Source organism: Hemiscyllium ocellatum, chromosome 25 (assembly GCF_020745735.1).
Source record: "Hemiscyllium ocellatum isolate sHemOce1 chromosome 25, sHemOce1.pat.X.cur, whole genome shotgun sequence".
NCBI classification, from domain to species: domain Eukaryota; kingdom Metazoa; phylum Chordata; class Chondrichthyes; order Orectolobiformes; family Hemiscylliidae; genus Hemiscyllium; species Hemiscyllium ocellatum.
The window spans coordinates 44,305,340-44,320,379 of NC_083425.1; the positions used below are offsets into that span (position 1 = coordinate 44,305,340).

Below are 15,040 nucleotides of genomic sequence, written 5' to 3' on the forward strand. Positions count from 1 at the left end.
CTAACAGTGAAAAGAAGTTGATGTCTACCTGAAGTCCATTTAGAAATGTACTTTGATAAGGTTAATTGTGTCATGCTCATGTTATGCAATGGAAAGCGCAGATTTCAGATCATGAGGGGATTTGGTCTTCTTCCAAAATCTTTTGATGGCAGTCAGAGTGAGTGATGAGTGACAGATGTCAGTCTTGACTCAATAGTAACTTCGTTTACTCTGAGTCAGACAGATGAATGTTTAATCCCACTTTATAGACTTGAGAATTAAACCAAGGTTAGAATTTTATTTGAAAACCAAGGGAGCTCTGCACTGTTGGAGATGCCATATTTCCAATGAGATTTTAAAAAGCTGGTCAACTGCCCTCATGAAAGTTCTTACTGGTTCTGTTTGAAACAAGAGCGAAATTTGAGGAGACTGCAGGAGAGGGAATATTTACAAAAAAGTTCATGTTTTAAAGTGCATCCCCAGAGCTGCATAACAGATGTGTGGAGTGGGGAGAGCTTTAATCTTAAGCAATGCATCATATGAAGAAGAATTGCAGTCCATTATCTTGATGGATTAAAGTGGTCAGCCTTGGACCTAGAAAAGAACCTGTATGATAAAATTATTTGGATAGCCTTAATGTTTCTGTATTTCTTGGCACTCACGAGAGGTTAGGGTTTCACCAAGTTTTCATGAAATAGTTGGAAACAATAGTATTTCTCTTGTTTCAGAACACTGACTAAAATATGCAATGTGATCCATTGTGTCTGTTTTGTCCTTTGGGTTTTCTCCTTCTTTGATATTAGCCTGTCGATCGAGGCAAAAAAGGCTTAGAGGGAAAATTTGGCTGTTGAGAGATGGGTAAGCATCTTCTTCAGATAGTACTTTGTTTTAACATTATCATATGCAGTGTGAGATTATAAAGATGGTCACCCAATAACTAAATTCTCACCTATAGAAACATTTTGATGATATTTGTTATTTGTGATGCCAAAGCAAACTTTCTTGAAAGAGAAAGAAAATCTGGCTGAGTTCAGGCTGGTATTTCCAAACGGGGGATGTAACATGGGCTGAAAATGCAAAATTCCTCATCAAACTCTGAGTACATGCAGTTATGCATAACTTTAAATTTGCAGTTTTGAAGGGCATGTCCCATTAAACAGATGAAGATTGTATAAACATTTTATGTCTCATGACAGCATCCAACTGACTCGACAAAACCATACACTAACTGATTTACCCTGAGCAATGTAATGGGGTGACCTTCTCTGTGAAAAGACATACTTATTACTAGTTTCTTTTAGGAATTAGTGAATGTTTAATAAAACATTTATACAAAAAATGGTTCCAATCAATTCAAATTTCAGAAACCTCCTGATTCTGATGTTTGTTTTGTGAATTGGAATGAAAAAAACAATTGTGTGACATCAGCTATTAGCAAAATCATGCTTCTTCTGTTTTAAAACAAACCACAATGCTTAGAGTAAAACATCAGAGTGAGTAATCAGTGATACAATTTTTGGAAGGAGTAAATAAAACATTTTAAATAAATAGTAAACATTTACGGCAGCCTGAACAAACTATTATGCAGAAACCTGGACAGCGAAACCACCAAGTAGGCTGGAAGTTCATGGTGAGTCAAAGCAGTTGAGGGCTGCAAATTCGCTCACTCAGTCAAAGCTGTCCCTGGCTCAAAACAGAGTTTCTACCTGGCCCAAATATGAAGTGAGCAAATGTTCAATAACTTGTTAAATATCATTAAAATTAAAGCACATTATTTATTTCTCTATGAGCAATTATATGAGTTAGTGAATTGGAGTTGATTTCAAGTTACTGTAACATAAATTTGAAACTTGTTGACATTGTTGTATAACATAGCATATCTCTATGACAGAAGTGCATTTTGTTCATTGCCTTGTTCCAACCCTTCATGCACAATGGGGAGTTCTCGCAAGTTTAACCCTTATCAGGGCTGAAGTGATGTCAACATCCATTTTCCTAAGGGTATGAACCTCTATATTTTGGAAATAATAAAACTGACAAGCCCACAAACTGCAGCCTTCCCCCACAATTTGGCAGTGTAGTGTATTGATGTACTGATTGATCTCTTGCTGTCCAGAGAGAGAGAAGTACATGCATGATAGCAATCAGCTTTATCCTGTTGGAAGTAAGTACTGTTTACTTTTGCATCTTCTCGAAAATGGGCCTGCCCTGCTCCAAGTTTCCTCCTCCCAAATTGTAACGTGAACTTTTCACATCAATTGACTAATCGATACTGTGTGCTTCATATTTCCAACATTGCAAACTGAACATCAATTGTCATGGAGCTGTCAAGTCTTATGACAAATTTGAAAAGTTTTGTTTTAGCCAATTGTCCCTTTTCTTTCGGTTTTTACAACAATAGTTTGATCTTGGCCAATTTTAAAATAAAAGCTGCAAGAGATAAAGATCTGAATTTATTCGACGGTTTCCGTTAGCAACATGTTCTGGTCTGACTCTGTCCTGAGAGGAGCAGCTTTCAAAGTTGGGCTTGCTCCAACAGAACACACTGAGCTTCAAAGTGACTTCGGCACTTTCCGCTCTTAAGCATGTTCGGCTCTTTCCGCCAGCACCCATTGCCTGCTATAACCAGGAGCTTGTCCGCCGCAAGTTCCAGTCTCCCTGTCGCTCACTTGCAGTTGTCAAGTCTCTTGCTCCAAAATGTGTGAGAGAGAAACAAATAGTCACACAGGGAAGGAAGTCATTCCTCTGCAACACTTTGCATAATCTGCAAGAAACTGCGACCTCCACACTCAGCGTCAGGACGCAGAGGTAGTTTTTAAACTTTATGTTTGCTTCCCCCGCCACCCCCCTCACTCTGGGTTGAAGTGTTCTTCCTGGTCTTTGGAGTACAGTAGTTGTATATTTCTCTCAATAGCAGGAAGTCTCTGGTACCTGCTGGATTAAACTCATGTAATAACTGCTGGTTTACAATAGGTGGGGCAGTGAACACTGAACATGCAAATTTATGTTTGCTTAATTTAATTGCAGTATTTCTATAGACAGAGGTGTAATAAATTGCAGCACTCTATTCACTCTTTCGCTATTCCGTGTTAGCTGTCAGAACTATTTTCATTTAATTTTCCAATCAGATGGAGTTGGTCAGGGCAGGTGGAGGAAAAGAGATGTTGGGTATATGCTTATCTCTCTGCATCACCTCAATGACAAATGAAATTTTTGAAAGAGTCAACTGTTTCAGTGTTTTTTATAACTTTTTCTCCTCAGATCCTTCTAATAAAACATTTATCTTTTGAGTAAAATGTACGCTGTTAATGGGATTGTTGACAGCTCCAGAAACTACACTGTCGGAACGTGGGACTGGGGAACTGGTTTAGGCCATTTGGCAGAGACTCTATAATGTTATGGTTGGGCAGTAGTTGTGGTGTAGTGATGGGGACCTTACCTCCAGGCTAGAAGCTCTGGGTTCAACTCTGACATTTGGATGTGGGGCCAAGGAAGATGAGTGCAACCCAAGCAGATTGGTTACAGGGGATTTGTGCATTGCTGGTGTCCCTATCTTTGGGCCAGACATCCCAACTGCCCAGATGCCATTACATATTTGAACAGACTGATGGCTCTTTCGTGTGTTTAAAAAAAACTATCTTGAATAGGTTAAAAATGTGGCCAAGCACAAGAAACGTTACCCCACTAAAGCGTTCCTCTGACAATAATCACCTTTCCAGGTGGAAATGTGGGATTTGAAATACAGGCCAGTTCAGCCATGATGGTGGAGCAAGCTTGAGGGGACAAATGGCTGACTTCTGCTCCTCCTTCATTTGTGTGCATGGAAAGGGAACTTCCCATTGATGCAGGAGTTGTCATAATTGTGAAGGAAATTCCCTACATACTCAGATGTTTTTAAAATACTGAAGATCAGCATTTACTCGAAAATTATATTCAGTGCTGAAGTTAAGGCTAATGCATTTAGCTTATTCTTCTCTCCTTCTCTACCTTCCTGATGGTTTTTACTTTTTAAGACTCAAGTGGCAGTCACCTACCCAAATCATTGCCAAGGTGATTATTATTAACAAGTAAATGTTGTCAATCAATTTGACCATGGGACTTCCAAATTCAACCTATCCACATCTGGCACCATACATTCCTGTTTTCAGGAAGAGCTGAGGATTGTCAACTCTGGAAACTTCCCCATTTCCTAACTCAAAGGTTATCAAGGATTTTCAAACGATCTCTAGTGTCGTCAAATCAATTAATACTTCTCTTAATCCTGCTTGGAGTAGTTACTCACTCTATAATTCTCATAGAATTCCTACAGTGAGGAAACAGGTCCTTCGGCCCAATAATTCCACACTGACCCTCCAAACAGTAATCCAGCCAGACCAATTCCTCTGACCCTATTATCCTAGATATCCCTGAACATTATGGGCAATTTAGCATAATCAATTCCTCTAACCTGCACACCTTTCAATTGCGGGAGGAAACCAGAGCACCCGGAGGGGACGCGCACAGACACGGGGAGAATGTGCAAACTCCACTCAGACAGTCGCCTGAGGCTGGAATTGATTGTGGGTCCCTAGCAGCAGTGCTAACCACTGACCCACTGTACCGCCCCAATTCACTAAAGCATTTTTGGAAAATAAGAACTTTATTGAAAGATCAAAGCCTGTTGTCCAGGAGAGCATGATGAACTTTGAAAAGAGTAGGGAGGAAGATGAAGTAAATTGAGAAGTGGCGAAAAGAATATGACATTGGGGCCAAATGACCAGAAGGGAGTAGCAAACAGTTTGACAACTACCTCATGGCACATTGTGAAGGAAAATCTGTAAAACCTCGAAATGGTGATACTTCAAACTGGACTTTCATTTTAAAATTTGAAGACTAGATCGGACCAGTACCATCACGTTGAAATGCTACTTCTTCTTTTCGCTTCTGAGGGAATAATGTTAACATATAAGTAGCTAATGGGAAACAGTCAGATTAAATATGTCACTTTCAGGTTGGCAAACTAATCCGTGTGGCAGACCAGTGTTGGGGCACCGACAATTTCTGACTTGATTGAAGGGACAGAGTGTATTGGAGCAAAATCACTGGAAATCAAGTCGTGAAGACAATGCAGAGTCTGCAAAGGGATATAGCTAGGTTAAACAAATGGGCAAACATTTGTCAGATGGAATCTTCTTTGGCGGGAATAGAGAAGCAGAATATTATTCGAATGAGGAGAGACTGCAGATTGTTGAAGTTCAGAGAGATTTGGGTGTTTTTCTTCAAGGAATACTAAAGTCAATACAGGGAAAGCAATTTATTGTTTAGAAAAATGAGGACTTTATTTGCATTTAAATGGGATGGAGTAAAGGTAGGGAATTCCTGCTAAAGTTGAGGGGGCATTGGTGAGGCCGCACAGAGTATAGTTTTGGTCTTTTTGTTGAAGGAGGGAGGTACTTCTAATGGAGAGGTTTCATTTAGTCGACTCCTGGAATGAAGCAGTTGTTTCAGAGTTATAGGCAATCAGGTGGGGTTTGGTCATTAAAATTTAGATGAATGAGGTTGATCTTATTGAACATGTTGGGTTCTGAGGATGCTTGACAGGATAGATGCTCAGAGGATAGTTTCTCCAAATGAGGGTATTTATAAAAAGGGCACAGTTTCAGAGGGGAGGCAAAGGCCTAATTGTATTATCACTAGACTGTTAATCCAAACAGGCAAAAGTGAGGACTGCAGATGCTGGAAATCAGGTGTCTAGATTAGAGAGGTGCTGGAAAAGCACAGCAGGTCACGCAGCATCTGAGGAGCAGGAAAATTGACATTTCGGGCAAAGGCCTTCATCAGGACTGAAGGCAGGGAGCCTCCAGGGTGGAGAGATAAAAGGGAGAGGGGTGGGGGTGGGGAGAAGGTAGCACAGAGTACAATAGGTGGATGGGGGTGGGGATGAATCTATTCATCCAAAAACTCAGCAAATATTTAGGGACCCGGAAGATGGAATTTGATTTCAATAAGAGTCTGGAATTAAAAGTCTAATAATTACCATGAATCCATTGTCAATTGTTGGAAAAACCCATCACTAACATCCTTTAGGGAAGGAAATCTGCAATCCTTATGTGGTCTGGTCTACCTGTGACTCCAGACACACAACAATGTGCTTGAATTTAAACTGCCTTCTGGACAACTAGATTTGGGCAATAAATGCTGGCTGAGCCAGAGATGCCCACGTCCTGTGAATAAACAATTTTTTAAAAATTCTATTTACTAAGATGAGGAATGTTTTATCTCAGCAGATAGTTTAATCTTTGGAATTCCCTCGCCATGTGATATGTAGAGGGTGAGCCATTTGAACTGCTTGAGATGTTTGATATATATGTAAGTCAAGGTTTATGTGAGCAGGTAGGAAGGTGTAACAAAAGCACAAATCACTGAAGAGACTCAGTAGGTCTGGCAGCATCTGTGGAGAGAAAGCAGAGTCAGCATTCCAGGTCCAGTGACCCTTCTTCAGAATACCTAATAGGTTAGGCTGCGATCATTTTGAGGCAGGCTTGAGGGCTGCAATGACTACTCCTCCAGTTTCTTATGTGATAATTTTTACCAAGATACTAGGGCATGGAGAAAATAGTTATGACTGAAATGACATGCTTTGCATTTTATTTGAAGCAAATAATTGTAACTGCAAAGTCTCAAGTTAAAATATTAAGTACCAATAAACCATCTGTTAAGAATAAGCAAAGGCAAGGCATGTTTCTCAATTATGTTTGAAGCATTTGTACTGATTTTAATCAACCTGCTCTGATTGTGTAATTGTAAAGTCACTGTAGTACCAGAAGACAACCGGGCTGTTCTCATGTTAGAGAGAGAGAGAGACAGCTGGTGGTGGTTTAACCTGAGGGTCATCCTGCCACAGGTGAGGGGATAGGTTGAGAAAGGGGAATCTTCATGGTAATCTCAGTCAGTGAGAGAATTGAACTTGCGCTGTTGGCTCCATTCTGCATCGCAAACCAGCCATCCAGCCAACTGCACTAACTGCCCACCAGCTGATATCAGACAGGAGGTGATAACTCTTGAACCCTTGGTTTAGCGAGGGGAAAATTAAAAAGCTTCCCACTCTGCTATCCAATGAATCCCTCCCTGTCCCTTTCAGATAGTGCCCTCATTTGACAGTGCAAGGTAGTTTCTCAGAGATGCATTTGATAAGCAGGCTGGCCGTTAAGCTTGTTAAAAAGCCAGCTGTCTGTGATTTTGAGGTCTTCCTTCAAGTTATAGTCTGGATCTCTCAATGTATGGAATCTCAGCAGCTTGGTGCCTGTAAAGAGGCAAACATTACCATGATAGGTATGCGGTGACTGGGGATGGAAGCCAGAAAGTACTGCTGCTTTTCCATTCAGAGAGGCTGGAATATGTTGGCCAGAGGAGTGATAGGTTGTAGACGCTGCAAAGCAGGTGCATGGAGAGACTCAGTAGGTCTGGCAGCATCTGTGGGGAGAAAGCAGAGTCAGCATTCCAGGTCCAGAGGCTGTTGCTTGGAAGAATCGCTCAAATAATTTCAATTAGCAATGGGTCACATGCACCAAAATGTTGATTCCTCTGATGAGGAGAAGACTGGATGCAGAATACTCCAATGTGCAGAGGAATTAGTGAAGGGTCGTATGGATGAAGAGGGTGTAGAGGGCTCATATTTGTAGAAGGGGACACTGCCAGCTAAAAGGCACAGCTAAAAGGCACAGAGAAGTCAGAGCATCAGTTGCCAGGGAGTTTGCAACCGCCCAGAGAGGTGGTGTCAGATCTATGTGCAATGCTGGAGGACAATTTGAGGTGGCTGAGATAGGCTGGCCAATGGGGTGGCTACAATGGTGAGGGTCACACACTGTCAGGGTCATTCCAGTGATCCCGTGGAGCCAGTAGCAGAATCTCACATTTAGGGACCTATTTCTGCAACATGTTTATCGTGGGTGACTTGTACCAGTGAGTGGAGCAACACATCCATTTTCTGTTTGCCCTATATAGGAAGAATGTTATTAAACGGGAAAGTATGCAGAAAAGCTTTACAAGTATGTTATTGAGACTGGTGGGTTTGAGTTATAAGGAGAGGCTGGGGCTTTTTCTCACTGGACTGTTGGAGGCTGAGGGGTGACCTTTTATCAAAGGTTTATAAAATCATAAGGGGCTTGGACAAGGTGAATAGCCAAGGTCATTTCGCCAGGTTAGGACAGTCCAAATGTAGGACATAGGTTAAAGATGAGTGGTGAAAAATTTAGAACGGACCTAAGGGACAACTTTTCATGCGGCGTGTGGAGCGTGTATTGAATGAGCTGGGTACAATTACAATATTTAAAAGACATTTAGACAGGTGCATGAATAGGCAAGATTTAAAGGAATATGGACCAAATGCAGGCAAATGTCTCTAATTCAGTTTGGGAAATCTGATCGCCATGGTTGAATTGGACCGATGGGTCTGTTTCTGTGCTGAATAACACTGTGACTCTATGGATCAGTCTGGGAGGGCTACAAAAACACTAGGACTTATAATCATTGCTGGATTTTCTGAATTTCAGGGGGTATTTGGCTCTATGTAAATGGCCTAGGAGAAAGTGAGGAATGAGATGCTGGAAATCAGAGTCGAGGGTATGGCGCTGCAAAAGCACAGCAGGTCAGGCAGCATCCGAGGAGCAGAAGAATCGTTTTTTCGGGCATAAGCCCTAAATGAAACATTGATTCCCCTGCTCCTCCGATACTGCCTGACCTGCTGTGCTTTCTCAGTGCACACTCTCAGCTGTATGTAAATGGCCAACAAGGCATCCACAGAGCAGAGGTAAGCCGTTATCAACAGGAAGGGGTTTTCATTTATTGAGCATACAATTGATATACTGCAAAAGGCTGCTTCAGGTGTGTGCAAGGTCCCCTGGAAGTTGCCATGTTTTAATCATCCGATGGTAATCTCTGATACTTCTGATTTACAGGTCTGAGCACCTTTATGGGTGGATACTTGATGTCTAGGGCTATACACTGAAGACATGGCTTCCTATCCTTAAGTGGAACCCTAACACAGAGCCAGAGGGCACCTGGGGCAAAGGGCAACTACTGAACAGGTCATAGCCCTTCTGAAAATGAGGTTCAGAGGATGGGGTAATCGAGAGAGCACTGCATTGTTAATGTCTAGTTTCTGGTTACTATATTTTGTTATAGATTTTTAATTTTATGAATTAAAGTTTAACAGTAGAAAACGGGATAAATACAATTGAAACATATTGAAATCTAGTGTACTTGAAAGATGAAGGTCATGTTGGTCAGAGATTAACTGCAAGGAAAGTGAGGTAATTAAATTGCTGGGTTTTAGTGATTGCCAGTACCCCGAAAGCAAATGATATTTCATAAGGTTTTGCATGTTTGTTCAATAGAATCAGAATAAATGAGGCAAAATTACAAAAAATGCAGATGAACTTAGTTCGCAGGAGTTGGGATTTAAAGGTCAATTACGTTAGAAGTATTCGGTAATCCATGAAAGTCAGGTTAAGGATCCTGGAGTAGGCTACATTGTCATGGGGATGGACAGAGTTCAAAAAACACTCTCAGGTTTCAAGTTATCTACCTGCTTACTGGGAGAGAGGTTAGTTGCAGCTAGAAGCTGGGAGAGTGCTGCTGTTAGCAGACTCCAGGTAGTTAAGGCAGGAGAGGCCTTTGGGTATCATTACTAGGCCATTGTAGCTGAGGGTGGGGTCAAGGAAGCCCACAAGCATTATATGCTTTGTCCATCCTGAGAACTATTGAAACTTAGAGGAAGCTAGGAGCAGTGCTAGCTTAATGACGCTAAGTGTCTGTGAAAGTGTTGCAATTCTGCTCATGAATAGGTGCTAGATTGAAGTCTTTGGATTCCAACGGAATGCAATTTCAGCAGGGCACTGAACTGCTGTGATGTGAGCAGTAGTTGAGCAGTCTAAGTCAAGGAGGCTTTTGTGGATTTTTCCAAAGCCATCTGTGAAGTGAACAATCTTAATTTCTTGCATAAGATTTGTTGACCCACAGTGTGACTGTTATATGGATGAGATCTGCCTTGTTCATATTGACCATTTACAATACAGTCTGTGGGTTTGACCACAGTTTGCCAGTTCAGTCATATTTACCTCATCTTAATTCTTGATGTTAAAGTATAGATTGTATACACTGAGGATTGCTTTACTGTTCAAACTTTGTTTAGTAAAGCTTATTTTGCTTGTTCAAAATTGTGGAATCTTGTGACTTTATTCTTTTAGTAAGAAGTTGGGATCACAAAATAATGGAAAAAATGTACTGATTCAGAGACTTAAAATTAGTGTCTTCATCTGAGATCGTAAAACCTGCAATATGCTCTATTAGGGTCTGCTGTGTTGTTCTGGCATATTATTCTCTATACAATCTGATACATTTGAGGATAGTACTTTAGAGAATGTGTACTACCTTGTGTTGCCTCATCCTCTTCCTTCAAGGAAGGTCTGGAGCAGGCCTGAGACCAGGCAGGCCATGGCAATGCACTCGAGGGACCTCTATCACTGGACATTGACGTGCAGCCCAGGGAGACACACAAAACAGTCATACAGACATGTCTCTCCTGAGCATCTCTTAAACACTTGTGATCAATTTAGTTTTAGAGTAGTCTTTCCTTAATGCCCATACCAGCTTGCTGGGCCTGTCATGACAATCGACTAAGGCATACGTTCGCCACTCTCTACATGTAATGCATTCCTTACCTCCTTCCGTAGAAGGTGCTATCCAGCCACAGCCCACAAGTGCAGAAATGAACATGCGATGTATTATCTAATGCAAAATAAAGCCTGCCATTTGAACGTGCTGCAGAAAATTATTAACCACTGGAACGCAAGTGACTCTAAATCGTGAATGATTATGCTGCTCCCCTGGCACATGTGGCTGAAGTGGAGACTGGTTTCTTGCTCTTTTCTGTGGTGCATTAGATGACCATGATGGATGTCCACTGGGTCCCAGAGACCTGGAAGTTGCAAGCGCACTGGGACTAGGAGCTCCTGCATCCATGTTGGAACTGTCTCTGTCATTTGCAACTTCAGACAACATTGACATCATTGTCAAAGGGGCTGAGGAACAACTGTCAATATCGGGTGCACCCTGAGAGTAGCAGTCAGGTGGTTCAGCCAGTAACTCCTCTCCACTGTGGAGACTCATCTGTCCTTCCTTGCTTCCCTGAAATGGTTGATCACTTGGGTGAGATATCCTTCTTTCACTCCACAGCCAGTGCGTTCCTGCTACTTCCACTGGTCAGTATCTTGATTGCAGCTCTCGGGGTCTCCACTCTTACAATAGAAGAGGATATACACGCACAAGCCAGTGACAATGGTACCTCAAGTTCACCACGTGTGGAAGACTGAGCCTTGATAGGCACTCCCTAGGCCTCTGCCAGGGAGTGGCTGCAGATGTCACTTGCCTCTGTCGATGGTACACAGTAAACGCCCGTTTACCCAGCTGCTCACAAGTGCTAATCAATATGAGAGAGTGTGCACTGGTGAAGATTGATGTACCTGGACTTTTCAGATGGTTGTACATTCTCTGAAGTCTCGTGCAGTTCCGCTGCTGTAGCTGTTACCTCACCTTCCAGTTAACCTTTTTAGAGAGATGGATGATGTTAAAATGTTGCACTTCCCCCAACGGCTGCCTCTTGTGTAGCCTGGAGCCCTCTGTTTTCATCACTGACCAGTCATGGTAATACTCATCAGGAATTTCAGTGGCTGTTTCTGTGAAGTTCCTGGCTCTGTGGACTCCACGTCAACCTCAGACTGACTGACAGGCTGTCCTGCTGCAAATCCTCCCAGTTCTACTGCTTCCTCCACCATTGATGGGGTCAATATAATAATCAATCACCCTCTGCCTCCTGGTGTCTGACATTGTGAACTCTTCTGCAAACCATAGACATGTGCAGTGTCACTTATCTTTCATAGGTGAGACTCACTGTTTCTAAGCCAGTTGCACAATCCAGCATTGAATCAATGGGGAACTTGCTGCAAGGGACCACTGAGTGTTGACAAAGCAGCAATCAGTCCTGGCTGACCTGAGACCCTTGCTGTAAGGCTACCTCGCAGCGAATAAGATCATGGGACAGCAGCCTCTTTACATATTTTATTGATCATTTTTGTGACTGGCAGGATTGTGAATTTGATGTTACGAGTGCTGGACCACTCCAGGTCACTGAATTGTTTGCAGTGTTGCACCTCTGTTTGTACGTTCACCCTGTAGCTCTGGGATTCCTTGCCACTGAGACACCAGCCGTGGCATCTTGTTGAAGTTCAGTGTCTGTTCTCCTCCCACTGACTGGGAAGAGCAATCCAGGAGCACATCCAGGGAGGTGTCATTGACTGTGGAACCACCTTCTCACTGCAGCCATTGCTCCATAACTCCACCCTACTCCAGTCTTGTTTCCAATTATATATATATACGTGTGTGTGTACGCGCGTGTGTGTCATCTTTGTTACAATTAGTGCATTTGCTTTTAAGTGAAGTGCCTGCGTTCCAGCTTCATCGCTTCCTTTTGCCCAGCACCCATTACTAGCTGGCTCCCAAACCTTGAGCACCAAATTGAACACAGAAGGCGAAATCTGCTTTTGTGTGCCACCATGCACCCCGTGACCCAGACAGCAATCTGCTGTCGGAAATGTCTTCCTTCTGGTAAAATTCTACAGTGCCTTAGCTGACAATAAATAGTCAGTTTGGCAAAGGAGTGTAGGGTGACAGTTGAACATACCTTATTAAGGAGTGAATGCCTTAAAGAAAGGAGGTATGGAATTGGCAGAGGAATTGAATCAGTTTTAATCTAAAATAAGCAATATAGGTTTCATTTAGGTTTTCTGCTTCATAGGTGTCAGCGTGTTTTGGGACAAAACAAAACAATGCTGGGACAAAATCTGTCCTTGCATCAGTACAGGGATATTTGTCAATGTTTCCACCCTTCATATTTGTCTATGTAAGTGGGTTTTCTTTTGCTCCTTTTAAAATTCAAGCAAGTCTTCTAATGACTATTCCATTTTTTTTCTTCTACATATAACTGTGCTATTCACGAAGAGGTAGGGTTAATATTTAAGTTTTGAAACATGGTAATGAACAGAAATACTCATTTTGATGAAGCCATTCACTTCCAGAGAATAGTAACTTTAATTTGCTTCATGTTGTGTGTCTTCTTTCTGTGGAAGCTGCTAAAGTTCAAGCGCACCCATGGATTATAATATCATACAGCTCAAACAGCTACTTGTGTGGTATTAATCGAAGATCAGGCAAAGGTGGATGAAGTACAGGGTTGTCTGTGGCTATTAATGGAAACAGAAGCCTTGCCAAGTAACAGTCTGTTTATTCAATTATTCAATTCTGAGCTGATTTCACCCCCACCTTCCTCCCAACACCCCATAACTCCCCCAAGCTGTCACTGTTTATTTTTGCTTTGAACCTACTGAGAGAGGTCATAGTGCATCTTTGGAGAGAAGTACCTGAGCAGTGTCGCTCGCTGCTGAAAACCAGCATGAACTCTTGAAGGGAATATAAATTAGAAAAACTGAATTAGCTTGATTTCTCGAGCAGTGTGAGAGCAGCCTTGTTCTTTGAGTACTTTAGTAAAAACAGAAACACTTGTGTTCAAAGCTCTTGATGTATACGGTCCAAAATGGGAGCTAACCCAGGCCTGGGGGGGGTGGGGGGTGGCAGCACCTGAGAAGCATTGAAGTGGGGGCCTGTTGAGAGGCCACTGAGGCTGCCATTCAAGGAAGGACAGGGCATCCCCCCTCCCTGATTTATTTGGCCCATCAGTAGGTCCATTACCATCATCATTACAACTGTTAGCAATGAGACGATGGTGTGAAGGAGCGGGTGCCTGAATGCTGCGGCATCTTTGAGAATAAGTAGGTTTTTGTAGAGGGATGTTGAGGCCAGAGATGCAGGACCTGGAGATTGGTTGGAGGGCATAGTGTGCCTGTGAAAGGGATGTGTGCATTTTTCAGTTCAGTATTTCAGTAAATGATATTGAAAACCGTGGATTATGGGAAAGAACTTTCACTCTGTGTACACGATGTATTCCTTAATGATTTCCCTTATTTCAAAATGTTTATGTATCATATGCGCTATCAGACTGAGACTTCATGTCAGCGTACAAATTATTGATATGACATGGTCTGCTGTTGTTCCATCATCATGTCCAATGGATAGGTCATTGACTTTCAACGGATTGGTTCACGTTTATGGGCAAAGAATTGAGGTCATTTGCTATTGTCTTCTGCAGAATAATTGACCAGGAGACTCTCCCAACCTCACCACCTATCAGTAGGTGTATCAAAAGGATTTACAGGCTGACGATCAAATTGTTTGGCTACATAACAAACACACTTTCCATGGCCAACACATCCTGATGTGGTACCTGAACTCTGACCATCTGTCCCACACTCTCACTGTGCCACAAGATCTCCTTAAATAGATTTTGAGAAGCGGGTGTTGGACTAGGGTGAACAAAGTTAAAAATCACATGATGCCAAGTTATAGTCCAACAGGTTTATTTGGAGGCACTAGCTTTCGGAGCGCTGCTTCTTCATCAGGTGATTGTGGAGCAGGACCATAAGACACAGAATTTATAGCAAAGGGTTACAGTGTCATGTCTGCCTTCAAATAAACCTGTTGGATCATAACCTGGTGATGTGTGATTTGTAACTTTGTTTGACACTCAGTATCTATTTAAGAACAATGAGTCATAGAGTCAAAGAGATGTACAGCACGGAAACGGACCCTTGGGTCCAACTCATCCATGCTGACCAGATATCCTAAATTAATCTAGTGCTATTTGCCAGCACTTGACCCATTTCCCTCTAAACCCTTCCTATTCATATACCCATCCAGATGCCTTTTTAAATATTGTAACTGTACCAGCCTTCACTAGCTTTTCTGGCAGCTCATTCCATATGTGTGTCAGCCTCTATGTGAAAACGTTGCCCCTTGGATCCCTTTTAAATCTTTCCCCTCTCACATTAAACATATGCCCTCTGGTTTTGGATTCCCCTACTCTGGGCGAAAGATCTTGGCTATTCACCCTATTCATGCAGCTCATAATTTT

The 15,040-nt window shown here is 42.2% G+C and overlaps 1 protein-coding gene across 4 annotated transcripts in view; it reads left to right on the forward strand.

Annotated features, from left to right (window-relative positions):
• Positions 1–2,644: 2,644 nt before the first annotated feature.
• myocd (myocardin) overlaps positions 2,645–15,040 on the forward strand; it is a 633,805-nt gene continuing 621,409 nt past the window's right edge. For all 4 annotated transcript variants that reach the window (XM_060844259.1, XM_060844268.1, XM_060844267.1 and 1 more), the window contains exon 1: positions 2,645–2,787. The gene's annotated coding sequence lies outside the window, so the exon portion shown is untranslated. The remainder of the gene's footprint in view (positions 2,788–15,040) is intronic.